The following is a 25,071-nucleotide window of genomic DNA, read 5'->3' on the forward strand; positions in this document are numbered from 1 at the left end:
AGACTGGCTGGGAATCCCGGGTGCAGTTGACATTTTAATCTGTTGCTGCCTTCCGCTCCGATTCGGAAAATAATTTATTGATGCTTAAATGCACAGTATAAAGGGCGTGAAGCTGTCAACGACCATCCTAAGCTGAACGCGCCTGCTCTCGTCAGATTGCAGACTGCTACCCAGCTTAGGGCCCGGTAAGTACCAGCATGGGAGACTGGCTGGGAATCCCAGGTGTTGTTGACATTTTGCTCTGTAGCCGCCTTCCTCTCCGATTCCGAAAAGGATTTATTGATGCTTAAATGCACAGTATAAAAAGCATGAAGCTGTCAATGGCCATCCTAAGCTGAACGCGCCTGCTCTCGTCAGATCGCAGACTGCTACCCAGCTTAGGGCCCGGTAAGTACCAGCATGGGAGACTGGCTGGGAATCCCGGGTGCCGTTGACATTTTGCTCTATTGCTGCTTTCCGTTCCGATTCCGAAAAGAATTTATTGATGCTTAAATCCACAGTATACAAGGTGTGAAGCTGTCGACGGCCATCCTAAGCTTAACGCGCCTGCTCTTGTCAGATCGCAGACTGGTACAGATCTTAGGGCCCGGTAAGTACCGGCATGGGACACTGGCTGGGAATCCCGGCTGCCGTTGACATTTTGCTCTGTTGCCGCCTTCCGTTTCCAATTCCGAAAAGGATTTATTGATGCTTAAATGCACAGTATAAAGGGCAAGAAGCTGTCAACGGCCATCCTAAGCTGAACGTGCCTGCTCTCGTCAGATCGCAGACTGCTACCCAGCTTAGGGCTCGGAAAGTACCAGCATGGGAGACTGGCTGGGAATCCCAGGTGTCGTTGACATTTTGCTCTGTTGCCGCCTTACGCTCCGATTCCGAAAAGGATTTATTGATGCTTAAATCCACAGTATAGAGGGTGTGAAGCCGTCTACGGCTATCCTAAGCTGAATGTGCCTGTTGTTGTCAGATCGCAGACTGCTGCCCGGCAAGTACGGGCATGGGAGACTGGCTGGCAATCCAAGGTGCTATTGACTTTTTGCTCTGTTGCCGCCTTACGCTCCGATTCCGAAAAGGATTTATTGATGCTTAAATCCACAGTATACAGGGTGTGAAGATGTCTACGGCCATCCTAAGCTGAATGCGCCTGTTCTCGTCAGATCGCAGACTGGTACAGATCTTAGGGCCCGGTAAGTACCGGCATGGGACACTGGCTGGGAATCCCGGCTGCCGTTGACATTTTGCTCTGTTGCCGCCTTCCGTTTCCGATTCCGAAAAGGATTTATTGATGCTTAAATGCACAGTATAAAGGGCGAGAAGCTGTCAACGGGCATCCTAAGCTGAACGTGCCTGTTCTCGTCAGATCGCAGACTGCTACCCAGCTTCGGGCCTGATAAGTACCAGCATGGGAGACTGGCTGGGAATCCCGGGTGCAGTTGACATTTTGCTCTGTTTCTGCTCCGATTCCGAAAATTATTTATTGATGCTTAAATCCACAGTATACAAAGTGTGAAGCTGTCAACGGCCTTCCTAAGCTGAACGCGCCTGCTCTCGTCAGATCGCAGACTGCTACCCAGCTTAGGGCCCGGTAAGTACCAGCATGGGAGACTGGCTGGGAATCCCAGGTGTTGTTGACATTTTGCTCTGTAGCCGCCTTCCGCTCCGATTTGGAAAAGGATTTATTGATGCTTAAATCCACAGTATACAGGGTGTGAAGGCGTCTACGGCTATCCTAAGCTGAACGCGCCTGCTCTCGTCAGATCGCAGACTTTTACCCAGCTTAGGGCCCGGTAAGTACCAGCATGGGAGACTGGCTGGGAATCTCAGGTGTTGTTGACATTTTGCTCTGTAGCTCTGTAGACATTTTGCTCCGATTCCGAAAAGGATTTATTGATGCTTAAATCCACAATATACAGGGTGTGAAGCCGTCTACGGCTATCCTAAGCTGAATGTGCCTGTTCTTGTCAGATCGCAGACTGCTGCCCGGCAAGTACGGGCATGGTAGACTGGCTGGCAATCCAAGGTGCTATTGACATTTTGCTCTGTTGCCGCCTTCCTCTCCGATTCCGAAAAGGATTTATTGATGCTTAAATGCACAGTATAAAAAGCAAGAAGCTTTCAATGGCCATCCTAAGCTGAACGCGCCTGCTCTCGTCAGATCGCAGACTGCTTCCCAGCTTCGGGCCTGGTAAGTACCAGCATGGGAGACTGGCTGGGAATCCCGGGTGCAGTTGACATTTTGCTCTGTTTCTGCTCCGATTCCGAAAATTATTTATTGATGCTTAAATCCACAGTACACAAAGTGTGAAGCTGTCAACGGCCATCCTAAGCTGAACGCGCCTGCTCTCGTCAGATCGCAGACTTCTACCCAGCTTAGGGCCTGGTAAGTACCAGCATGGGAGACTGGCTGGGAATCCCGGGTGCAGTTGACATTTTGATCTGTTGCCGCCTTCCGCTCCGATTCGGAAAAGGATTTATTGATGCTTAAATCCACAGTACACAGGGTGTGAAGCTGTCAACGGCCATCCTAAGCCTGAACGTGCCTGCTCTCCTCAGATCACAGACTGCTGCCCGGCAGTTACCGGCATGGGAGACTGGCTGGCAATACAAGGTGCCATTGACATTTTGCTCTGTTGCCGCCTTCCTCTCCGATTAATAAAAATATTTATTGATGCTTAAATCCACAATATACAAAGCATAAAGATGTCAACGGCCATCCTAAGCTGAACGCGCCTGCTCTCGTCAGATCGCAGACCGCTACCCAGCTTAGGGCCCAGTAAGTACCGGCATGGGAGACTGGCTGGGAATCTGGGTGCAGTTGACATTTTGCTCTGTTGCCGCCTTCCGTTCCGATTCCGAAAAGGATTTATTGATGCTTAAATGCACAGTATAAAAAGAATGAAGCTGTCAATGGCCATCCTAAGCTGAACACACCTGCTCTCGTCAGATTGCAGACTGCTACCCAGCTTAGGGCCCGGTAAGTACTGGCATGGGAGACTGGCTGGGAATACCGGTTGCCATTGACATTTTGCTCTATTGCTGCCTTCCGCTCCGATTCCGAAAAGAATTTATTGATGCTTAAATCCACAGTATACAAGGTGTGAAGCTGTCAACGGCCATCCTAAGCTTAACGCGCCTGCTCTCGTCAGATCGCAGACTGGTACAGATCTTAGGGCCCGGTAAGTACCGGCATGGGACACTGGCTGGGAATCCCGGCTGCCGTTGACATTTTGTTCTGTTGCCGCCTTCCGTTCCGATTCCGAAAAGGATTTATTGATGCTTAAATGCACAGTATACAAAGTGTGAACCTGTCAACGGCCATCCTAAGCTGAATGTGCCTGCTCTCGTCAGATCGCAGACTGATACCCAGCTTAGGGCCTGGTAAGTACCAGCATGGGAGACTGGCTGGGAATCCCGGGTGCAGTTGACATTTTAATCTGTTGCCGCCTTCCGCTCCGATTCGGAAAAAGATTTATTGATGCTTAAATGCACAGTATAAAGGGCGTGAAGCTGTCAACGGCCATCCTAAGCTGAACGCGCCTGCTCTCGTCAGATCGCAGACTGCTACCCAGCTTAGGGCCCGGTAGGTACCAGCATGGGAGACTGGCTGGGAATCCCAGGTGTTGTTGACATTTTGCTCTGTAGCCGCCTTCCGCTCCGATTCCGAAAAGGATTTATTGATGCTTAAATCCACAGTATAGAGGGTGTGAAGCCGTCTACGGCTATCCTAAGCTGAATGTGCCTGTTGTTGTCAGATCGCAGACTGCTGCCCGGCAAGTACGGGCATGGGAGACTGGCTGGCAATCCAAGGTGCTATTGACTTTTTGCTCTGTTGCTGCCTTCCTCTCCGATTCCGAAAAGGATTTATTGATGCTTAAATGCACAGTATAAAAAGCATGAAGCTGTCAATGGCTGTCCTAAGCTGAACGCGCCTGCTCTCGTCAGATCGCAGACTGCTACCCAGCTTAGGGCCTGGTAAGTACTGGCATGGGAGACTGGCTGGGAATCCCGGGTGCCGTTGACATTTTGCTCTATTGCTGCCTTCCGCTCCGATTCCGAAAAGAATTTATTGATGCTTAAATCCACAGTATACAAGGTGTGAAGCTGTCGACGGCCATCCTAAGCTTAACGCGCCTGCTCTTGTCAGATTGCAGACTGGTACAGATCTTTGGGCCGGTAAGTACCGGCATGGGACACTGGCTGGGAATCCCGGCTGCCGTTGACATTTTGCTCTGTTGCCGCCTTCCGTTTCCGATTCCGAAAAGGATTTATTGATGCTTAAATGCACAGTATAAAAAGCATGAAGCTGTCAATGGCTGTCCTAAGCTGAACGCGCCTGCTCTCGTCAGATCGCAGACTGCTACCCAGCTTAGGGCCCGGTAAGTACCAGCATGGGAGACTGGCTGGGAATCCCAGGTGCAGTTGACCTGTTGCCGCCTTACGCTCCTTACGCTTACGATTTATTGATGCTTAAATCCACAGTATACAGGGTGAGAAGATGTCTACGGCCATCCTAAGCTGAATGCGCCTGTTCTTGTCAGATCGCAGACTGTTACCCAGCTTAGGGCCTGGTAAGTACCAGCATGGGAGACTGTCTGGGAATCCCGGGTGCAGTTGACACTTTAATCTGTTGCCGCCTTCCGCTCCGATTCGGAAAAGGATTTATTGATGCTTAAATCCACAATACACAGGGTGTGAAGCTGTCAACGGCCATCCTAAGCTGAACGTGCCTGCTCTCCTCAGATCGCAGACTGCGGCCCGGCAGTTACCGGCATGGGGGACTGGCTGGCAATCCAAGGTGCCGTTGACATTTTGCTTTGTTGCCGCCTTCCTCTCCGATTAATAAAAATATTTATTGATGCTTAAATCCACAGTATACAAGGCGTGAAGATGTCAACGGCCATCCTAAGCTGAACGTGCCTGCTCTCGTCAGATCGCAGACTGCTACCCAGCTTAGGGCCCAGTAAGTACCGGCATGGGAGACTGGCTGGGAATCCCGGGTGCAGTTGACATTATGCCCTGTTGCCGCCTTCCGTTCCGATTACGAAAAGGATTTATTGATGCTTAAATGCACAGTATAAAAAGCATGAAGCTGTCAATGGCCATCCTAAGCTGAACGCGCCTGCTCTCGTCAGATCGCAGACTGCTACCCAGCCTAGGGCCCATTAAGTACCGGCATGGGAGACTGGCTGGGAATCCCGGGTGTAGTTGACATTTTGCTCTGTTGCCGCCTTCCGTTCCGATTTCGAAAAGGATTTATTGATGCTTAAATGCACAGTATAAAAATCATGAAGCTGTCAATGGCCATCCTAAGCTGAACGCGCCTGCTCTCGTCAGATCGCAGACTGCTACCCAGCTTAGGGCCTGGTAAGTACTGGCATGGGACACTGGCTGGGAATCCCGGCTGCCGTTGACATTTTGCTCTGTTGCCGCCTTCCGTTCCGATTCCGAAAAGGATTTATTGATGCCTAAATGCACAGTATAAAGGGCGAGAAGCTGTCAAAGGCCATCCTAAGCTGAACGCGCCTGCTCTCGTCAGATTGCAGACTGCTACCCAGCTTAGGGCTCAGTAAGTACCGGCATGGGAGACTGGCTGGGAATCCCGGGTGCAGTTGACATTTTGCTCTGTTGCCGCCTTCCGCTCCGATTCCGAAAAAGGATTTATTGATGCTTAAATGCGCAGTATAAAAATCATGAAGCTGTCAATGGCCATCCTAAGCTGGACGCGCCTGCTCTCGTCACATCGCAGACTGCTACCCAGCTTAGGGCCCGGTAAGTACTGGCATGGGAGACTGGCTGGGAATCCCGGTTGCCGTTGACATTTTGCTCTTATGCTGCCTTCAGTTCCGATTCCGAAAAGGATTTATTGATGCCTAAATGCACAGTATACAAAGTGTGAAGCTGTCAACGGCCATCCTAAGCTGAACGCGCCTGCTCTCGTCAGATCGCATACTGCTACCCAGCTTAGGGCCTGGTAAGTACCATCATGGGAGACTGGCTGGGAATCCCGGGTGCAGTTGACATTTTAATCTGTTGCTGCCTTCCGCTCCGATTCGGAAAAGGATTTATTGATGCTTAAATGCACAGTATAAAGGGCGTGAAGCTGTCAACGGCCATCCTAAGCTGAACGCGCCTGCTCTCGTCAGATTGCAGACTGCTACCCAGCTTAGGGCCCGGTAAGTACCAGCATGGGAGATTGGCTGGGAATCCCAGGTGTTGTTGACATTTTGCTCTGTAGCCGCCTTCCTCTCCGATTCCGAAAAGGATTTATTGATGCTTAAATGCACAGTATAAAAAGCATGAAGCTGTCAATGGCCATCCTAAGCTGAACGCGCCTGCTCTCGTCAGGTCGCAGACTGCTACCCAGCTTAGGGCCCGGTAAGTACCAGCATGGGAGACTGGCTGGGAATCCCGGGTGCCGTTGACATTTTGCTCTATTGCTGCTTTCCGCTCCGATTCCGAAAAGAATTTATTGATGCTTAAATCCACAGTATACAAGGTGTGAAGCTGTCGACGGCCATCCTAAGCTTAACGCGCCTGCTCTTGTCAGATCGCAGACTGGTACAGATCTTAGGGCCCGGTAAGTACCGGCATGGGACACTGGCTGGGAATCCCGGCTGCCGTTGACATTTTGCTCTGTTGCCGCCTTCCGTTTCCAATTTCGAAAAGGATTTATTGATGCTTAAATGCACAGTATAAAGGGCAAGAAGCTGTCAACGGCCATCCTAAGCTGAACGTGCCTGCTCTCGTCAGATCGCAGACTGCTACCCAGCTTAGGGCTCGGAAAGTACCAGCATGGGAGACTGGCTGGGAATCCCAGGTGTCGTTGACATTTTGCTCTGTTGCCGCCTTACGCTCCGATTCCGAAAAGGATTTATTGATGCTTAAATCCACAGTATACAGGGTGTGAAGATGTCTACGGCCATCCTAAGCTGAATGCGCCTGTTCTCGTCAGATCGCAAACTGCTACCTAGCTTCGGGCATGGTAAGTTCCAGCATGGGAGACTGGCTGGGAATCCCGGGTGGAGTTGACATTTTGCTCTGTTTCTGCTACGAGTCCGAAAATTATTTATTGATGCTTAAATCCACAATATACAGGGTGTGAAACCGTCTACGGCTATCCTAAGCTGAATTCGCCTGTTCTTGTCAGATCGCAGACTGCTGCCCGGCAAATACGGGCATGGGAGACTGGCTGGCAATCCAAGGTGCTATTGACATTTTGATCTGTTGCAGCCTTCCTCTCCGATTAAAAAAAATATTTATTGATGCTTAAATCCACAGTATACAAGGCATGAAGATGTCAACGGCCATCCTAAGCTGAACGCGCCTGCTCTCGTCAGATCGCAGACTGCTACCCAGCTTAGGGCCCGGTAAGTACTGGCATGGGAGACTGGCTGGGAATCCCGGCTGCCGTTGACATTTTGCTCTGTTGCCGCCTTCCGTTCCGATTCCGAAAAGGATTTATTGATGCCTAAATGCACAGTATAAAGGGCGAGAAGCTGTCAACGGCCATCCTAAGCTGAACGCGCCTGCTCTCATCAGATCACAGACTGGTACAGATCTAAGGGCCCGGTAAGTACCGGCATGGGACACTGGCTGGGAATCCCGGCTGCCGTTGACATTTTGCCCTGTTGCCGCCTTCCGTTCCGATTCCGAAAAGGATTTATTGATGATTAAATGCACAGTATACAAAGTGTGAAGCTGTCAACGGCCATCCTAAGCTGAACGCGCCTGCTCTCGTCAGATCGCAGACTGCTTCCCAGCTTAGGGCCTGGTAGGTACCAGCATTGGAAACTGGCTGGGAATCCCGGGTGCAGTTGACACTTTAATCTGTTGCCGCCTTCCGCTCCGATTCGGAAAAGGATTTATTGATGCTTAAATCCACAGTATAAAGGGCGTGAAGCTGTCAACGGCCATCCTAAGCTGAACGCGCCTGCCCTCGTCAGATCGCAGACTGCTACCCAGCTTAGGGCCCGTTAAGTACCAGCATGGGAGACTGGCTGGGAATCCCGGGTGCAGTTGACATTTTGCTCTGTTTCTGCTCCGATTCCGAAAATGATTTATTGATGCTTAAATCCACAGTATACAAAGTGTGAAGCTGTCAACGGCCTTCCTAAGCTGAACGCGCCTGCTCTCGTCAGATCGCAGACTGCTACCCAGCTTAGGGCCCGGTAAGTACCAGCATGGGAGACTGGCTGGGAATCCCAGGTGTTGTTGACATTTTGCTCTGTAGCCGCCTTCCACTCCGATTTGGAAAAGGATTTATTGATGCTTAAATCCACAGTATACAGGGTGTGAAGCCGTCTACGGCTATCCTAAGCTGAATGTGCCTGTTCTTGTCAGATCGCAGACTTTTACCCAGCTTAGGGCCCGGTAAGTACCAGCATGGGAGACTGGCTGGGAATCTCAGGTGTTGTTGACATTTTGCTCTGTAGCTCTGTAGACATTTTGCTCCGATTCCGAAAAGGATTTATTGATGCTTAAATCCACAATATACAGGGTGTGAAGCCGTCTACGGCTATCCTAAGCTGAATGTGCCTGTTCTTGTCAGATCGCAGACTGCTGCCCGGCAAGTACGGGCATGGTAGACTGGCTGGCAATACAAGGTGCAATTGACATTTTGCTCTGTTGCCGCCTTCCTCTCCGATTCCGAAAAGGATTTATTGATGCTTAAATGCACAGTATAAAAAGCAAGAAGCTTTCAAAGGCCATCCTAAGCTGAACGCGCCTGCTCTCGTCAGATCGCAGACTGCTTCCCAGCTTCGGGCCTGGTAAGTACCAGCATGGGAGACTGGCTGGGAATCCCGGGTGCAGTTGACATTTTGCTCTGTTTCTGCTCCGATTCCGAAAATTATTTATTGATGCTTAAATCCACAGTACACAAAGTGTGAAGCTGTCAACGGCCATCCTAAGCTGAACGCGCCTGCTCTCGTCAGATCGCAGACTTCTACCCAGCTTAGGGCCTGGTAAGTACCAGCATGGGAGACTGGCTGGGAATCCCGGGTGCAGTTGACAATTTAATCTGTTGCCGCCTTCCGCTCCGATTCGGAAAAGGATTTATTGATGCTTAAATCCACAGTACACAGGGTGTGAAGCTGTCAACGGCCATCCTAAGCCTGAACGTGCCTGCTCTCCTCAGATCACAGACTGCTGCCCGGCAGTTACCGGCATGGGAGACTGGCTGGCAATACAAGGTGCCATTGACATTTTGCTCTGTTGCCGCCTTCCTCTCCGATTAATAAAAATATTTATTGATGCTTAAATCCACAATATACAAAGCATAAAGATGTCAACGGCCATCCTAAGCTGAACGCGCCTGCTCTCGTCAGACCGCTACCCAGCTTAGGGCCCAGTAAGTACCGGCATGGGAGACTGGCTGGGAATCTGGGTGCAGTTGACATTTTGCTCTGTTGCCGCCTTCCGTTCCGATTCCGAAAAGGATTTATTGATGCTTAAATGCACAGTATAAAAAGAATGAAGCTGTCAATGGCCATCCTAAGCTGAACGCACCTGCTCTCGTCAGATTGCAGACTGCTACCCAGCTTAGGGCCCGGTAAGTACTGGCATGGGAGACTGGCTGGGAATACCGGTTGCCGTTGACATTTTGCTCTATTGCTGCCTTCCGCTCCGATTCCGAAAATAATTTATTGATGCTTAAATCCAAAGTATACAAGGTGTGAAGCTGTCAACGGCCATCCTAAGCTTAACGCGCCTGCTCTCGTCAGATCGCAGACTGGTACAGATCTTAGGGCCCGGTAAGTACCGGCATGGGACACTGGCTGGGAATCCCGACTGCCGTTGACATTTTGTTCTGTTGCCGCCTTCCGTTCCGATTCCGAAAAGGATTTATTGATGCTTAAATGCACAGTATACAAAGTGTGAACCTGTCAACGGCCATCCTAAGCTGAATGCGCCAGCTCTCGTCAGATCGCAGACTGATACCCAGCTTAGGGCCTGGTAAGTACCAGCATGGGAGACTGGCTGGGAATCCCGGGTGCAGTTGACATTTTAATCTGTTGCCGCCTTCCGCTCCGATTCGGAAAAGGATTTATTGATGCTTAAATGCACAGTATAAAGGGCGTGAAGCTGTCAACGGCCATCCTAAGCTGAACGCGCCTGCTCTCGTCAGATCGCAGACTGCTACCCAGCTTAGGGCCCGGTAGGTACCAGCATGGGAGACTGGCTGGGAATCCCAGGTGTTGTTGACATTTTGCTCTGTAGCCGCCTTCCGCTCCGATTTCGAAAAGGATTTATTGATGCTTAAATCCACAGTATACAGGGTGTGAAGCCGTCTACGGCTATCCTAAGCTGAATGTGCCTGTTCTTGTCAGATCGCAGACTGCTGCCCGGCAAGTACGGGCATGGGAGACTGGCTGGCAATCCAAGGTGCTATTGACATTTTGCTCTGTTGCTGCCTTCCTCTCCGATTCCGAAAAGGATTTATTGATGCTTAAATGCACAGTATAAAAAGCATGAAGCTGTCAATGGCTGTCCTAAGCTGAACGCGCCTGCTCTCGTCAGATCGCAGACTGCTACCCAGCTTAGGGCCTGGTAAGTACTGGCATGGGAGACTGGCTGGGAATTCCGGGTGCCGTTGACATTTTGCTCTATTGCTGCCTTCCGCTCCGATTCCGAAAAGAATTTATTGATGCTTAAATCCACAGTATACAAGGTGTGAAGCTGTCGACGGCCATCCTAAGCTTAACGCGCCTGCTCTTGTCAGATTGCAGACTGGTACAGATCTTTGGGCCGGTAAGTACCGGCATGGGACACTGGCTGGGAATCCCGGCTGCCGTTGACATTTTGCTCTGTTGCCGCCTTCCGTTTCCGATTCCGAAAAGGATTTATTGATGCTTAAATGCACAGTATAAAGGGCGAGAAGCTGTCAACGGCCATCCTAAGCTGAACGTGCCTGCTCTTGTCAGATCGCAGACTGCTACCCAGCTTAGGGCCCGGTAAGTACCAGCATGGGAGACTGGCTGGGAATCCCAGGTGCAGTTGACCTTTTGCTCTGTTGCCGCCTTACGCTCCTTACGCTTACGATTTATTGATGCTTAAATCCACAGTATACAGGGTGTGAAGATGTCTACGGCCATCCTAAGCTGAATGCGCCTGTTCTTGTCAGATCGCAGACTGTTACCCAGCTTAGGGCCTGGTAAGTACCAGCATGGGAGACTGTCTGGGAATCCCGGGTGCAGTGGACACTTTAATCTGTTGCCGCCTTGCGCTCCGATTCGGAAAAGGATTTATTGATGCTTAAATCCACAATACACAGGGTGTGAAGCTGTCGACGGCCATCCTAAGCTTAACGCGCCTGCTCTTGTCAGATCGCAGACTGGTACAGATCTTAGGGCCCGGTAAGTACCGGCATGGGACACTGGCTCGGAATCCCGGCTGCCGTTGACATTTTGCTCTGTTGCCGCCTTCCGTTTCCGATTCCGAAAAGGATTTATTGATGCTTAAATGCACAGTATAAAGGGCAAGAAGCTGTCAACGGCCATCCTAAGCTGAACGTGCCTGCTCTCGTCAGATCGCAGACTGCTACCCAGCTTAGGGCCTGGTAAGTACCAGCATGGGAGACTGTCTGGGAATCCCCGGTGCAGTTGACACTTTAATCTGTTGCCGCCTTCCGCTCCGATTCGGAAAAGGATTTATTGATGCTTAAATCCACAATACACAGGGTGTGAAGCTGTCAACGGCCATCCTAAGCCTGAACGTGCCTGCTCTCCTCAGATCGCAGACTGCTGCCTGGCAGTTACCGGCATGGGAGACTGGCTGGCAATCCAAGGTGCCGTTGACATTTTGCTTTGTTGCCGCCTTCCTCTCCGATTAATAAAAATATTTATTGATGCTTAAATCCACAGTATACAAGGCGTGAAGATGTCAACAGCCATCCTAAGCTGAACGCGCCTGTTCTCGTCAGATCGCAGACTGCTACCCAGCTTAGGGCCCAGTAAGTGCCGGCATGGGAGACTGGCTGGGAATCCCGGGTGCAGTTGACATTATGCCCTGTTGCCGCCTTCCGTTCTGATTACGAAAAGGATTTATTGATGCTTAAATGCACAGTATAAAAAGCATGAAGCTGTCAATGGCCATCCTAAGCTGAACGCGCCTGCTCTCGTCAGATCGCAGACTGCTACCCAGCCTAGGGCCCATTAAGTACCGGCATGGGAGACTGGCTGGGAATCCCGGGTGTAGTTGACATTTTGCTCTGTTGCCGCCTTCCTCTCCGATTCCGAAAAGCATTTATTGATGCTTAAATGCACAGTATAAAAAGCATGAAGCTGTCAATGGCTGTCCTAAGCTGAACGTGCCTGCTCTTGTCAGATCGCAGACTGCTACCCAGCTTAGGGCCCGGTAAGTACTGGCATGGGAGACTGGCTGGGAATCCCGGGTGCGGTTGACATTTTGCTCTATTGCTGCCTTCCGCTCCGATTCCGAAAATAATTTATTGATGCTTAAATCCACAGTATACAAGGTGTGAAGCTGTCGACGGCCATCCTAAGCTTAACGCGCCTGCTCTTGTCAGATCGCAGACTGGTACAGATCTTAGGGCCCGGTAAGTACCGACATGGGACACTGGCTGGGAATCCCGGCTGCCGATGACATTTTGCTCTGTTGCCGCCTTCCGTTTCCGATTCCGAAAAGGATTTATTGATGCTTAAATGCACAGTATAAAGGGCGAGAAGCTGTCAATGGCCATCCTAAGCTGAACGTGCCTGCACTCGTCAGATCGCAGACTGCTATCCAGCTTAGGGCCTGGTAAGTACCAGCAGGGGAGACTGGCTGGGAATCCCGGGTGCAGTTGACATTTTAATCTGTTGCCGCCTTCCGCTCCGATTCGGAAAAGGATTTATTGATGCTTAAATCCACAATACACAGGGTGTGAAGCTGTCAACGGCCATCCTAAGCCTGAACGTGCCTGCTCTCCTCAGATCACAGACCGCTGCCCGGCAGTTACCAGCATGGGAGACTGGCTGGCAATCCAAGGTGCCGTTGACATTTTGCTTTGTTGCCGCCTTCCTCTCCGATTAATAAAAATATTTATTGATGCTTAAATGCACCTGGGAATCCCGGGTGCAGTTGACATTATGCTCTGTTGCCGCCTTCCGTTCCGATTCCGAAAAGGATTTATTGATGCTTAAATGCACAGTATAAAAAGCATGAAGCTGTCAATGGCCATCCTAAGCTGAACGCGCCTGCTCTCGTCAGATCGCAGACTGCTACCCAGCCTAGGGCCCATTAAGTACCGGCATGGGAGACTGGCTGGGAATCCCGGGTGCAGTTGACATTTTGCTCTGTTGCCGCCTTCCGTTCCGATTCCGAAAAGGATTTATTGATGCTTAAATGCACAGTATAAAAATCATGAAGCTGTCAATGGCCATCCTAAGCTGAACGTGCCTGCTCTCGTCAGATCGCAGACTGCTACCCAGCTTAGGGTCTGGTAAGTACTGGCATGGGACACTGGCTGGGAATCTCGGCTGCCGTTGACATTTTGCTCTGTTGCCGCCTTCCGTTCCGATTCCGAAAAGGATTTATTGATGCCTAAATGCACAGTATAAAGGGCGAGAAGCTGTCAACGGCCATCCTTTGCTGAACGTGCCTGCTCTCGTCAGATTGCAGACTGCTACCCAGCTTAGGGCTCAGTAAGTACCGGCATGGGAGACTGGCTGGGAATCCCGGGTGCAGTTGACATTTTGCTCTGTTGCCGCCTTCCGCTCCGATTCCGAAAAAGGATTTATTGATGCTTAAATGCGCAGTATAAAAATCATGAAGCTGTCAATGGCCATCCTAAGCTGAACGCGCCTGCTCTCGTCACATCGCAGACTGCTACCCAGCTTAGGGCCCGGTAAGTACTGGCATGGGAGACTGGCTGGGAATCCCAGTTGCCGTTGACATTTTGCTCTTATGCCGCCTTCAGTTCCGATTCCGAAAAGGATTTATTGATGCTTAAATGCACAGTATACAAAGTGTGAAGCTGTCAACGGCCATCCGAAGCTGAACGCGCCTGCTCTCGTCAGATCGCAGACTGCTACCCAGCTTAGGGCCTGGTAAGTACCAGCATGGGAGACTGGCTGGGAATCCCGGGTGCAGTTGACATTTTGCTCTGTAGCCGCCTTCCGTTCCGATTCGGAAAAGGATTTATTGATGCCTAAATGCACAGTGTAAAGGGCGTGAAGCTGTCAACGGCCATCCTAAGCTGAACGCGCCTGCTCTCGTCAGATCGCAGACTGCTACCCAGCTTAGGGCCCGGTAAGTACTAGCATGGGAGACTGGCTGGGAATCCCAGGTGTTGTTGACATTTTGCTCTGTAGCCGCCTTCCGCTCCGATTCCGAAAAGGATTTATTGATGCTTAAATCCACAGTATACAGGGTGTGAAGCCGTCTACGGCTATCCTAAGCTGAATGTGCCTGTTCTTGTCAGATCGCAGACTGCTGCCCGGTAAGTACGGGCATGGGAGACTGGCTGGCAATCCAAGGTGCTATTGACATTTTGCTCTGTTGCCGCCTTCCTCTCCGATTCCGAAAAGGATTTATTGATGCTTAAATGCACAGTATAAAAAGCATGAAGCTGTTAACGGCCATCCTAAGCTGAACGCGCCTGCTCTCGTCAGATCGCAGACTGCTACCCAGCTTAGGGCCCGGTAAGTACCAGCATGGGAGACTGGCTGGGAATCCCGGGTGCCGTTGACATTTTGCTCTATTGCTGCTTTCCGCTCCGATTCCGAAAAGGATTTATTGATGCTTAAATCCACAGTATACAGGGTGTGAAGATGTCTACGGCCATCCTAAGCTGAATGCGCCTGTTCTCGTCAGATCGCAGACTGGTACAGATCTTAGGGCCCGGTAAGTACCGGCATGGGACACTGGCTGGGAATCCCGGCTGCCGTTGACATTTTGCTCTGTTGCCGCCTTCCGTTCCGATTACGAAAAGGATTTATTGATGCTTAAATGCACAGTATAAAGGGCGAGAAGCTGTCAACGGCCATCCTAAGCTGAACGCGCCTGCTCTCGTCAGATCGCAGACTGCTACCCAGCTTAGGGCCCGGTAAGTACCAGCATGGGAGACTGGCTGGGAATCCCGGCTGCCGTTGACATTTTGCTCTGTTGCCGCCTTCCGTTTCGATTCCGAAAAGGATTTATTGATGCTTAAATGCACAGTATACAAAATGTGAAGCTGTCAACGGCCATCCTAAGCTGAACGCGCCTGCTCTCATCAGATCGCAGACTGCTACCCAGCTTAGGGCCCAGTAAGTACCAGCATGGGAGACTGGCTGGGAATCCCAGGTGGTGTTCACTTTTTGCTCTGTAGCCGCCTTCCGCTTCGATTCCGAAAAGGATTTATTGATGCTTAAATCCACAGTATACAGGGTGTGAAGCCGTCTACGGCTATCCTAAGCTGAATGTGCCTGTTCTTGTCAGATCGCAGACTGCTGCCTGGCAAGTACAGGCATGGGAGACTGGCTGGCAATCCAAGGTGCTATTGACATTTTGCTCTGTTGCCGCCTTCCTCTCCGATTCCGAAAAGGATTTATTGATGCTTAAATGCACAGTATAAAAAGCATGAAGCTGTCAATGGCCATCCTAAGCTGAACGCGCCTGCTCTCGTCAGATCGCAGACTGCTACCCAGCTTAGGGCCCGGTAAGTACTGGCAGGGGAGACTGGCTGGGAATCCCAGGTGCCGTTGACATTTTGCTCTATTGCTGCCTTCCGCTCCGATTCCGAAAATAATTTATTGATGCTTAAATCCACAGTATACAAGGTGTGAAGCTGTCGACGGCCATCCTAAGCTTAACGCGCCAGCTCTCGTCAGATCGCAGACTGGTACAGATCTTAGGGCCCGGTAAGTACCGGCATGGGACACTGGCTGGGAATCCCGGCTGCCGTTGACATTTTGCTCTGTTGCCGCCTTCCGTTCCGATTCTGAAAAGGATTTATTGATGCTTAAATGCACAGTATACAGGTTGTGAAGATGTCTACGGCCATCCTAAGCTGAATGCGCCTGTTCTCGTCAGATCGCAGACTGCTTCCCAGCTTCGGGCCTGGTAAGTACCAGCATGGGAGACTGGCTGGAAATCCCGGGTGCAGTTGACATTTTGCTCTGTTTCTGCTCCGATTCCGAAAATTATTAATTGATGCTTAAATCCACAGTATACAAAGTGTGAAGCTGTCAACGGCCATCCTAAGCTGAACGCGCCTGCTCTCGTCAGATCGCAGACTGCTACCCAGCTTAGGGCCCGTTAAGTACCAGCATGGGAGACTGGCTGGGAATCCCAGGTGTCATTGACATTTTGCTCTGTTGCCGCCTTACGCTCCGATTCCGAAAAGGATTTATTGATGCTTAAATCCACAGTATACAGGGTGTGAAGATGTCTACGGCCATCCTAAGCTGAATGCGCCTGTTCTCGTCAGATCGCAGACTGGTACAGATCTTAGGGCCCGGTAAGTACCGGCATGGGACACTGGCTGGGAATCCCGGCTGCCGTTGACATTTTGCTCTGTTGCCGCCTTCCGTTCCGATTCCGAAAAGGATTTATTGATGCTTAAATGCACAGTATAAAGGGCGAGAAGCTGTCAACGGCCATCCTAAGCTGAACGCGCCTGCTCTCGTTAGATCGCAGACTGCTACCCAGCTTAGGGCCCGGTAAGTACCAGCATGGGAGACTGGCTGGGAATCCCGGCTGCCGTTGACATTTTGCTCTGTTGCAGCCTTCCGTTTCGATTCCGAAAAGGATTTATTGATGCTTAAATGCACAGTATACAAAATGTGAAGCTGTCAACGGCCATCCTAAGCTGAACGCGCCTGCTCTCATCAGATCGCAGACTGCTACCCAGCTTAGGGCCCAGTAAGTACCAGCATGGGAGACTGGCTGGGAATCCCGGGTGCAGTTGACATTTTAATCTGTTGCCGCCTTCCGTTCCGATTCTGAAAAGGATTTATTGATGCTTAAATGCACAGTATACAGGGTGTGAAGATGTCTACGGCCATCCTAAGCTAAATGCGCCTGTTCTCGTCAGATCGCAGACTGCTTCCCAGCTTCGGGCCTGGTAAGTACCAGCATGGGAGACTGGCTGGGAATCCCGGGTGCAGTTGACATTTTGCTCTGTTTCTGCTCCGATTCCGAAAATTATTTATTGATGCTTAAATCCACAGTATACAAAGTGTGAAGCTGTCAACGGCCATCCTAAGCTGAACGCGCCTGCTCTCGTCAGATCACAGACTGCTACCCAGCTTAGGGCCCGGTAAGTACCAGCATGGGAGACTGGCTGGGAATCCCGGCTGCCGTTGACATTTTGCTCTGTTGCCGCCTTCCGTTCCGATTCCGCAAAGGATTTATTGATGCTTAAATGCACAGTATAAAGGGCGAGAAGCTGTCAACGGCCATCCTAAGCTGAACGCGCCTGCTCTCGTCAGATCGCAGACTGCTACCCAGCTTAGGGCCCGGTAAGTACCAGCATGGGAGACTGGCTGGGAATCCCGGCTGCCGTTGACATTTTGCTCTGTTGCCACCTTCCGTTTCTATTCCGAAAAGGATTTATTGATGCTTAAATGCACAGTATACAAAATGTGAAGCTGTCAACGGCCATCCTAAGCTGAACGCGCCTGCTCTCGTCAGATCGCAGACTGCTACCCAGCTTAGGGCCCGGTAAGTACCAGCATGGGAGACTGGCTGGGAATCCCGGGTGCAGTTGACATTTTGCTCTGTTGCCGCCTTCCGCTCCGATTCGGAAAATTATTTATTGATGCTTAAATGCACAGTATAAAGGGCGTGAAGCTGTCAACGACCATCCTAAGCTGAACGCGCCTGCTCTTGTCAGATCACAGACTGCTACCCAGCTTAGGCCCGGTAAGTACCAGCATGGGAGACTGGCTGGGAATCCCAGGTGTTGTTGACATTTTGCTCTGTAGCCGCCTTCCGCTCCGATTCCGAAAAGGATTTATTGATGCTTAAATCCACAGTATACAGGGTGTGAAGCCGTCTACGGCTATCCTAAGCTGAATGTGCCTGTTCTTGTCAGATCGCAGACTGCTGCCCGGCAAGTACGGGCATGGGAGACTGGCTGGCAATCCAAGGTGCTATTGACATTTTGCTCTGTTGCCGCCTTCCTCTCCGATTCCGAAAAGGATTTATTGATGCTTAAATGCACAGTATAAAAAGCATGAAGCTGTCAATGGCCATCCTAAGCTGAACGCGCCTGCACTCGTCCGATCGCAGACTGCTACCCAGCTTAGGGCCCGGTAAGCACTGGCATGGGAGACTGGCTGGGAATCCTGGGTGCTGTTGACATTTTGCTCTATTGCTGCCTTCCGCTCCGATTCCGAAAATAATTTATTGATGCTTAATTCCACAGTATACAAGGTGTGAAGCTGTCGACGGCCATCCTAAGCTTAACTCGCCTGCTCTCGTCAGATCGCAGACTGGTACAGATTTTAGGGCCCGGTAAGTACCGGCATGAGACACTGGCTGGGAATCCCGGCTGCCGTTGACATTTTGCTCTGTTGCCGCCTTCCCTTCCGATTCCGAAAAGGATTTATTGATGCTTAAATGCACAGTATAAAGGGCGAGAAGCTGTCAACCACCATCCTAAGCTGAACGCGCCTGCTCTCGTCAGATCGCAGACTGCTACCCAGCTTAGGGCCTGGTAAATACTGGCATGGGAGACTGGCTGGGAATCCCAGGTGCCGTTGACATTTTGCTCTATTGCTGCCCTCCGCTTCGATTCCGAAAAGAATTTATTGATGCTTAAATCCACAGTATACAAGGTGTGAAGCTGTCGACGGCCATCCTAAGCTTAACGCGCCTGCTCTCGTCAGATCGCAGACTGGTACAGATCTTAGGGCCCGGTAAGTACCGGCATGGGACACTGGCTGGGAATCTCGGCTGCCGTTGACATTTTGCTCTGTTGCCGCCTTACGCTCCGATTCCGAAAAGGATTTATTGATGCTTAAATCCACAGTATACAGGGTGTGAAGATGTCTACGGCCATCCTAAGCTGAATGCGCCTGTTCTTGTCAGATCGCAGACTGGTACAGATCTTAGGGCCCGGTAAGTACCGGCATGGGACACTGGCTGGGAATCCCGGCTGCCGTTGACATTTTGCTCTGTTGCCGCCTTCCGTTCCGTTCCGATTACGAAAAGGATTTATTGATGCTTAAATGCACAGTATAAAGGGCGAGAAACTGTCAACAGCCATCCTTAGCTGTATGCGCCTCCTCTCGTCCGATCGCAGACTGCTACCCAGCTTAGGGCCCGGTAAGTACCAGCATGGGAGACTGGCTGGGAATCCCGGCTGCCGTTGACATTTTGCTCTGTTGCCGCCTTCCGTTCCGATTCCTAAAAGGATTTATTGATGCTTAAATGCACAGTATACAAAATGTGAAGCTGTCAACGGCCATCCTAAGCTGAACGCGCCTGCTCTCGGCAGATCGCAGACTGCTACCCAGCTTAGGGCCTGGTAAGAACCAGCATGGGAGACTGGCTGGGAATCTCAGGTGTTGTTGACATTTTGCTCTGTAGCTCTGTAGACATTTTGCTCCGATTCCGAAAAGGATTTATTGATGCTTAAATCCACAATATACAGGGTGTGAAACCGTCTACGGCTATCCTAAGCTGAATGCGCCTGTTCTTGTCAGATCGCAGACTGCTGCCCGGCAAATACGGGCATGGGAGACTGGCTGGCAATCCAAGGTGCTATTGACATTTTGATCTGTTGCAGCCTTCCTCTCCGATTAAAAAAAATATTTATTGATGCTTAAATCCACAGTATACAAGGCATGAAGATGTCAACGGCCATCCTAAGCTGAACGCGCCTGCTCTCGTCAGATCGCAGACTGCTTCCCAGCTTAGGGCCTGGTAGGTACCAGCATTGGAAACTGGCTGGGAATCCCGGGTGCAGTTGACATTTTAATCTGTTGCCGCCTTCCGTTTCCGATTCCGAAAAGGATTTATTGATGCTTAAATGCACAGTATAAAGGGCAAGAAGCTGTCAACGGCCATCCTAAGCTGAACGTGCCTGCTCTCGTAAGATCGCAGACTGCTACCCAGCTTAGGGCTCGGAAAGTACCAGCATGGGAGACTGGCTGGGAATCCCAGGTGTCGTTGACATTTTGCTCTGTTGCCGCCTTACGCTCCGATTCCGAAAAGGATTTATTGATGCTTAAATCCACAGTATACAGGGTGTGAAGATGTCTACGGCCATCCTAAGCTGAATGCGCCTGTTCTCGTCAGATCGCAGACTGCTACCTAGCTTCGGGCCTGGTAAGTACCAGCATGGGAGACTGGCTGGGAATCCCGGGTGGAGTTGACATTTTGCTCTGTTTCTGCTACGAGTCCGAAAATTATTTATTGATACTTAAATCCACAGTATACAAAGTGTGAAGCTGTCAACGGCCATCCTAAGCTGAACGCGCCTGCTCTCGTCAGATCGCAGACTTCTACCCAGCTTAGGGCCTGGTAAGTACCAGCATGGGAGACTGGCTGGGAATCCCGGGTGCAGTTGACATTTTAATCTGTTGCCGCCTTCCGCTCCGATTCGGAAAAGGATTTATTGATGCTTAAATCCACAATACACAGGGTGTGAAGCTGTCAACGGCCATCCTAAGCCTGAACGTGCCTGCTCTCCTCAGATCGCAGACCGCTGCCCGGCAGTTTCCGGCATGGGAGACTGGCTGGCAATCCAAGGTGCCGTTGACATTTTGCTTTGTTGCCGCCTTCCTCTCCGATTAATAAAAATATTTATTGATGCTTAAATGCACCTGGGAATCCCGGGTGCAGTTGACATTATGCTCTGTTGCCGCCTTCCGTTCCGATTCCGAAAAGGATTTATTGATGCTTAAATGCAAAGTATAAAAAGCATGAAGCTGTCAATGGCCATCCTAAGCTGAACGCGCCTGCTCTCGTCAGATCGCAGACTGCTACCCAGCCTAGGGCCCATTAAGTACCGGCATGGGAGACTGGCTGGGAATCCCGGGTGCAGTTGACATTTTGCTCTGTTGCCGCCTTCCGTTCCGATTCCGAAAAGGATTTATTGATGCTTAAATGCACAGTATAAAAATCATGAAGCTGTCAATGGCCATCCTAAGCTGAACGTGCCTGCTCTCGTCAGATCGCAGACTGCTACCCAGCTTAGGGCCTGGTAAGTACTGGCATGGGACACTGGCTGGGAATCTCGGCTGCCGTTGACATTTTGCTCTGTTGCCGCCTTCCGTTCCGATTCCGAAAAGGATTTATTGATGCCTAAATGCACAGTATAAAGGGCGAGAAGCTGTCAACGGCCATCCTAAGCTGAACGTGCCTGCTCTCGTCAGATTGCAGACTGCTACCCAGCTTAGGGCTCAGTAAGTACCGGCATGGGAGACTGGCTGGGAATCCCGGGTGCAGTTGACATTTTGCTCTGTTGCCGCCTTCCGCTCTGATTCCGAAAAAGGATTTATTGATGCTTAAATGCGCAGTATAAAAATCATGAATCTGTCAATGGCCATCCTAAGCTGAACGCGCCTGCTCTCGTCACATCGCAGACTGCTACCCAGCTTAGGGCCCGGTAAGTACTGGCATGGGAGACTGGCTGGGAATCCCGGTTGCCGTTGACATTTTGCTCTTATGCCGCCTTCAGTTCCGATTCCGAAAAGGACTTATTGATGCTTAAATGCACAGTATACAAAGTGTGAAGCTGTCAACGGCCATCCGAAGCTGAACGCGCCTGCTCTCGTCAGATCGCAGACTGCTACCCAGCTTAGGGCCCGGTAAGTACTAGCATGGGAGACTGGCTGGGAATCCCAGGTGTTGTTGACATTTTGCTCTGTAGCCGCCTTCCGCTCTGATTCCGAAAAGGATTTATTGATGCTTAAATCCACAGTATACAGGGTGTGAAGCCGTCTACGGCTATCCTAAGCTGAATGTGCCTGTTCTTGTCAGATCGCAGACTGCTGCCCGGCAAGTACGGGCATGGGAGACTGGCTGGCAATCCAAGGTGCTATTGACATTTTGCTCTGTTGCCGCCTTCCTCTCCGATTCCGAAAAGGATTTATTGATGCTTAAATGCACAGTATAAAAAGCATGAAACTGTCTTGGCCATCCTAAGCTGAACGCGCCTGCTCTCGTCAGATCGCAGACTGCTACCCAGCCTAGGGCCCGGTAAGTACCAGCATGGGAGACTGGCTGGGAATCCCGGGTGCCGTTGACATTTTGCTCTATTGCTGCTTTCCGCTCCGATTCCGAAAAGGATTTATTGATGCTTAAATCCACAGTATACAGGGTGTGAAGATGTCTACGGCCATCCTAAGCTGAATGCGCCTGTTCTCGTCAGATCGCAGACTGGTACAGATCTTAGGGCCCGGTAAGTACCAGCATGGGAGACTGGCTGGGAATCCCGGGTGCAGTTGACATTTTAATCTGTTGCCGCCTTCCGTTCCGATTCTGAAAAGGATTTATTGATGCTTAAATGCACAGTATACAGGGTGTGAAGATGTCTACGGCCATCCTAAGCTAAATGCGCCTGTTCTCGTCAGATCGCAGACTGGTACAGATCTTAGGGCCCGGTAAGTACCGACATGGGACACTGGCTGGGAATCCCGGCTGCCGTTGACATTTTGCTCTGTTGCCGCCTTCCGTTCTGATTCCGAAAAGGATTTATTGATGCTTAAATGCACAGTATAAAGGGCGAGAAGCTGTCAACGGCCATCCTAAGCTGAACGCGCCTGCTCTCGTCAGATCGCAGACTGCTACCCAGCTTAGGGCCCGGTAAGTACCAGCTTGGGAGACTGGCTGGGAATCCCGGGTGCAGTTGACATTTTGCTCTGTTGCCGCCTTCCGCTCCGATTCGGAAAATTATTTATTGATGCTTAAATGCACAGTATAAAGGGCGCGAAGCTGTCAACGGCCATCCTAAGCTGAACGTGCCTGCTCTCGTCAGATCGCAGACCGCTACCCAGCCTAGGCCCGGTAAGTACCAGCATGGGAGACTGGCTGGGAATCCCAGGTGTTGTTGACATTTTGCTCTGTAGCCGCCTTCCGCTCCGATTCCGAAAAGGATTTATTGATGCTTAAATCCACAGTATACAGGGTGTGAAGCCGTCTACGGCTATCCTAAGCTGAATGTGCCTGTTCTTGTCAGATCGCAGACTGCTGCCCGGCAAGTACGGGCATGAGAGACTGGCTGGCAATCCAAGGTGCTATTGACATTTTGCTCTGTTGCCGCCTTCCTCTCCGATTCCGAAAAGGATTTATTGATGCTTAAATGCAAAGTATAAAAAGCATGAAGCTGTCAATGGCCATCCTAAGCTGAACGCGCCTGCTCTCGTCAGATCGCAGACTGCTACCCAGCTTAGGGCGCGGTAAGTACTGGCATGGGAGACTGGCTGGGAATCCCAGGTGCCGTTGACATTTTGCTCTATTGCTGCCCTCCGCTCCGATTCCGAAAAGAATTTATTGATGCTTAAATCCACAGTATACAAGGTGTGAAGCTGTCGACGGCCATCCTAAGCTTAACGCGCCTGCTCTCGTCAGATCGCAGACTGGTACAGATCTTAGGTCCCGGTAAGTACCGGCATGGGACACTGGCTGGGAATCCCGGCTGCCGTTGACATTTTGCTCTGTTGCCGCCTTACGCTCCGATTCCGAAAAGGATTTATTGATGCTTAAATCCACAGTATACAGGGTGTGAAGATGTCTACGGCCATCCTAAGCTGAATGCGCCTGTTCTCGTCAGATCGCAGACTGCTTCCCAGCTTCGGGCCTGGTAAGTACCAGCATGGGAGACTGGCTGGGAATCCCGGGTGCAGTTGACATTTTGCTCAGTTTCTGCTCCGATTCCGAAAATTATTTATTGATGCTTAAATCCACAGTATACAAAGTGTGAAGCTGTCAACGGCCATCCTAAGCTGAACGCGCCTGCTCTCGTCAGATCACAGACTGCTACCCAGCTTAGGGCCCGTTAAGTACCAGCATGGGAGACTGGCTGGGAATCCCAGGTGTCGTTGACATTTTGCTCTGTTGCCGCCTTACGCTCCGATTCCGAAAAGGATTTATTGATGCTTAAATCCCCAGTATACAGGGTGTGAAGATGTCTACGGCCATCCTAAGCTGAATGCGCCTGTTCTCGTCAGATCGCAGACTGGTACAGATCTTAGGGCCCGGTAAGTACCGGCATGGGACACTGGCTGGGAATCCCGGCTGCCGTTGACATTTTGCTCTGTTGCCGCCTTCCGTTCCGATTCCGCAAAGGATTTATTGATGCTTAAATGCACAGTATAAAGGGCGAGAAGCTGTCAACGGCCATTCTAAGCTGAACGCGCCTGCTCTCGTCAGATCGCAGACTGCTACCCAGCTTAGGGCCCGGTAAGAACCAGCATGGGAGACTGGCTGGGAATCCCGGCTGCCGTTGACATTTTGCTCTGTTGCCGCCTTCCGTTTCTATTCCGAAAAGGATTTATTGATGCTTAAATGCACAGTATACAAAATGTGAAGCTGTCAACGGCCATCCTAAGCTGAACGCGCCTGCTCTCGTCAGATCGCAGACTGCTACCCAGCTTAGGGCCCGGTAAGTACCAGCATGGGAGAATGGCTGGGAATCCCGGGTGCAGTTGACATTTTGCTCTGTTGCCGCCTTCCGCTCCGATTCGGAAAATTATTTATTGATGCTTAAATGCACAGTATAAAGGGCGTGAAGCTGTCAACGACCATCCTAAGCTGAACGCGCCTGCTCTCGTCAGATCACAGACTGCTACCCAGCTTAGGCCCGGTAAGTACCAGCATGGGAGACTGGCTGGGAATCCCAGGTGTTGTTGACATTTTGCTCTGTAGCCGCCTTCCGCTCCGATTCCGAAAAGGATTTATTGATGCTTAAATCCACAGTATACAGGGTGTGAAGCCGTCTACGGCTATCCTAAGCTGAATGTGCCTGTTCTTGTCAGATCGCAGACTGCTGCCCGGCAAGTACGGGCATGGGAGACTGGCTGGCAATCCAAGCTGCTATTGACATTTTGCTCTGTTGCCGCCTTCCTCTCCGATTCCGAAAAGGATTTATTGATGCTTAAATGCACAGTATAAAAAGCATGAAGCTGTCAATGGCCATCC

The 25,071-nt window shown here is 50.8% G+C and overlaps 19 pseudogenes; all 19 read left to right on the forward strand.

The window, feature by feature from the left end:
* The first annotated feature begins 114 nt into the window (after positions 1–114).
* Positions 115–234, forward strand: LOC130338367 (5S ribosomal RNA; annotated as a pseudogene).
* Positions 235–316: 82 nt separating this feature from the next.
* On the forward strand, positions 317–436 carry LOC130317174 (5S ribosomal RNA; annotated as a pseudogene).
* A 1,075-nt stretch (positions 437–1,511) lies between these two features.
* Positions 1,512–1,631, forward strand: LOC130352500 (5S ribosomal RNA; annotated as a pseudogene).
* Positions 1,632–3,506: 1,875 nt separating this feature from the next.
* On the forward strand, positions 3,507–3,626 carry LOC130352378 (5S ribosomal RNA; annotated as a pseudogene).
* A 272-nt stretch (positions 3,627–3,898) lies between these two features.
* On the forward strand, positions 3,899–4,018 carry LOC130353004 (5S ribosomal RNA; annotated as a pseudogene).
* A 2,283-nt stretch (positions 4,019–6,301) lies between these two features.
* Positions 6,302–6,421, forward strand: LOC130352049 (5S ribosomal RNA; annotated as a pseudogene).
* An 872-nt stretch (positions 6,422–7,293) lies between these two features.
* LOC130329426 (5S ribosomal RNA) lies at positions 7,294–7,413 on the forward strand (annotated as a pseudogene).
* Positions 7,414–8,094: 681 nt separating this feature from the next.
* On the forward strand, positions 8,095–8,214 carry LOC130352501 (5S ribosomal RNA; annotated as a pseudogene).
* Positions 8,215–10,082: 1,868 nt separating this feature from the next.
* Positions 10,083–10,202, forward strand: LOC130352379 (5S ribosomal RNA; annotated as a pseudogene).
* Positions 10,203–10,474: 272 nt separating this feature from the next.
* Positions 10,475–10,594, forward strand: LOC130352458 (5S ribosomal RNA; annotated as a pseudogene).
* Positions 10,595–11,483: 889 nt separating this feature from the next.
* On the forward strand, positions 11,484–11,603 carry LOC130352471 (5S ribosomal RNA; annotated as a pseudogene).
* Positions 11,604–14,176: 2,573 nt separating this feature from the next.
* On the forward strand, positions 14,177–14,296 carry LOC130315324 (5S ribosomal RNA; annotated as a pseudogene).
* Positions 14,297–14,568: 272 nt separating this feature from the next.
* LOC130317745 (5S ribosomal RNA) lies at positions 14,569–14,688 on the forward strand (annotated as a pseudogene).
* A 284-nt stretch (positions 14,689–14,972) lies between these two features.
* On the forward strand, positions 14,973–15,092 carry LOC130333861 (5S ribosomal RNA; annotated as a pseudogene).
* Positions 15,093–15,566: 474 nt separating this feature from the next.
* On the forward strand, positions 15,567–15,686 carry LOC130347861 (5S ribosomal RNA; annotated as a pseudogene).
* An 883-nt stretch (positions 15,687–16,569) lies between these two features.
* LOC130352254 (5S ribosomal RNA) lies at positions 16,570–16,689 on the forward strand (annotated as a pseudogene).
* Positions 16,690–17,370: 681 nt separating this feature from the next.
* Positions 17,371–17,490, forward strand: LOC130333872 (5S ribosomal RNA; annotated as a pseudogene).
* Positions 17,491–17,572: 82 nt separating this feature from the next.
* Positions 17,573–17,692, forward strand: LOC130352653 (5S ribosomal RNA; annotated as a pseudogene).
* Positions 17,693–21,669: 3,977 nt separating this feature from the next.
* LOC130335246 (5S ribosomal RNA) lies at positions 21,670–21,789 on the forward strand (annotated as a pseudogene).
* Positions 21,790–25,071: the final 3,282 nt, after the last annotated feature.

Source organism: Hyla sarda, chromosome 1 (genome assembly GCF_029499605.1).
Source record: "Hyla sarda isolate aHylSar1 chromosome 1, aHylSar1.hap1, whole genome shotgun sequence".
In the NCBI taxonomy this organism is placed as follows: domain Eukaryota; kingdom Metazoa; phylum Chordata; class Amphibia; order Anura; family Hylidae; genus Hyla; species Hyla sarda.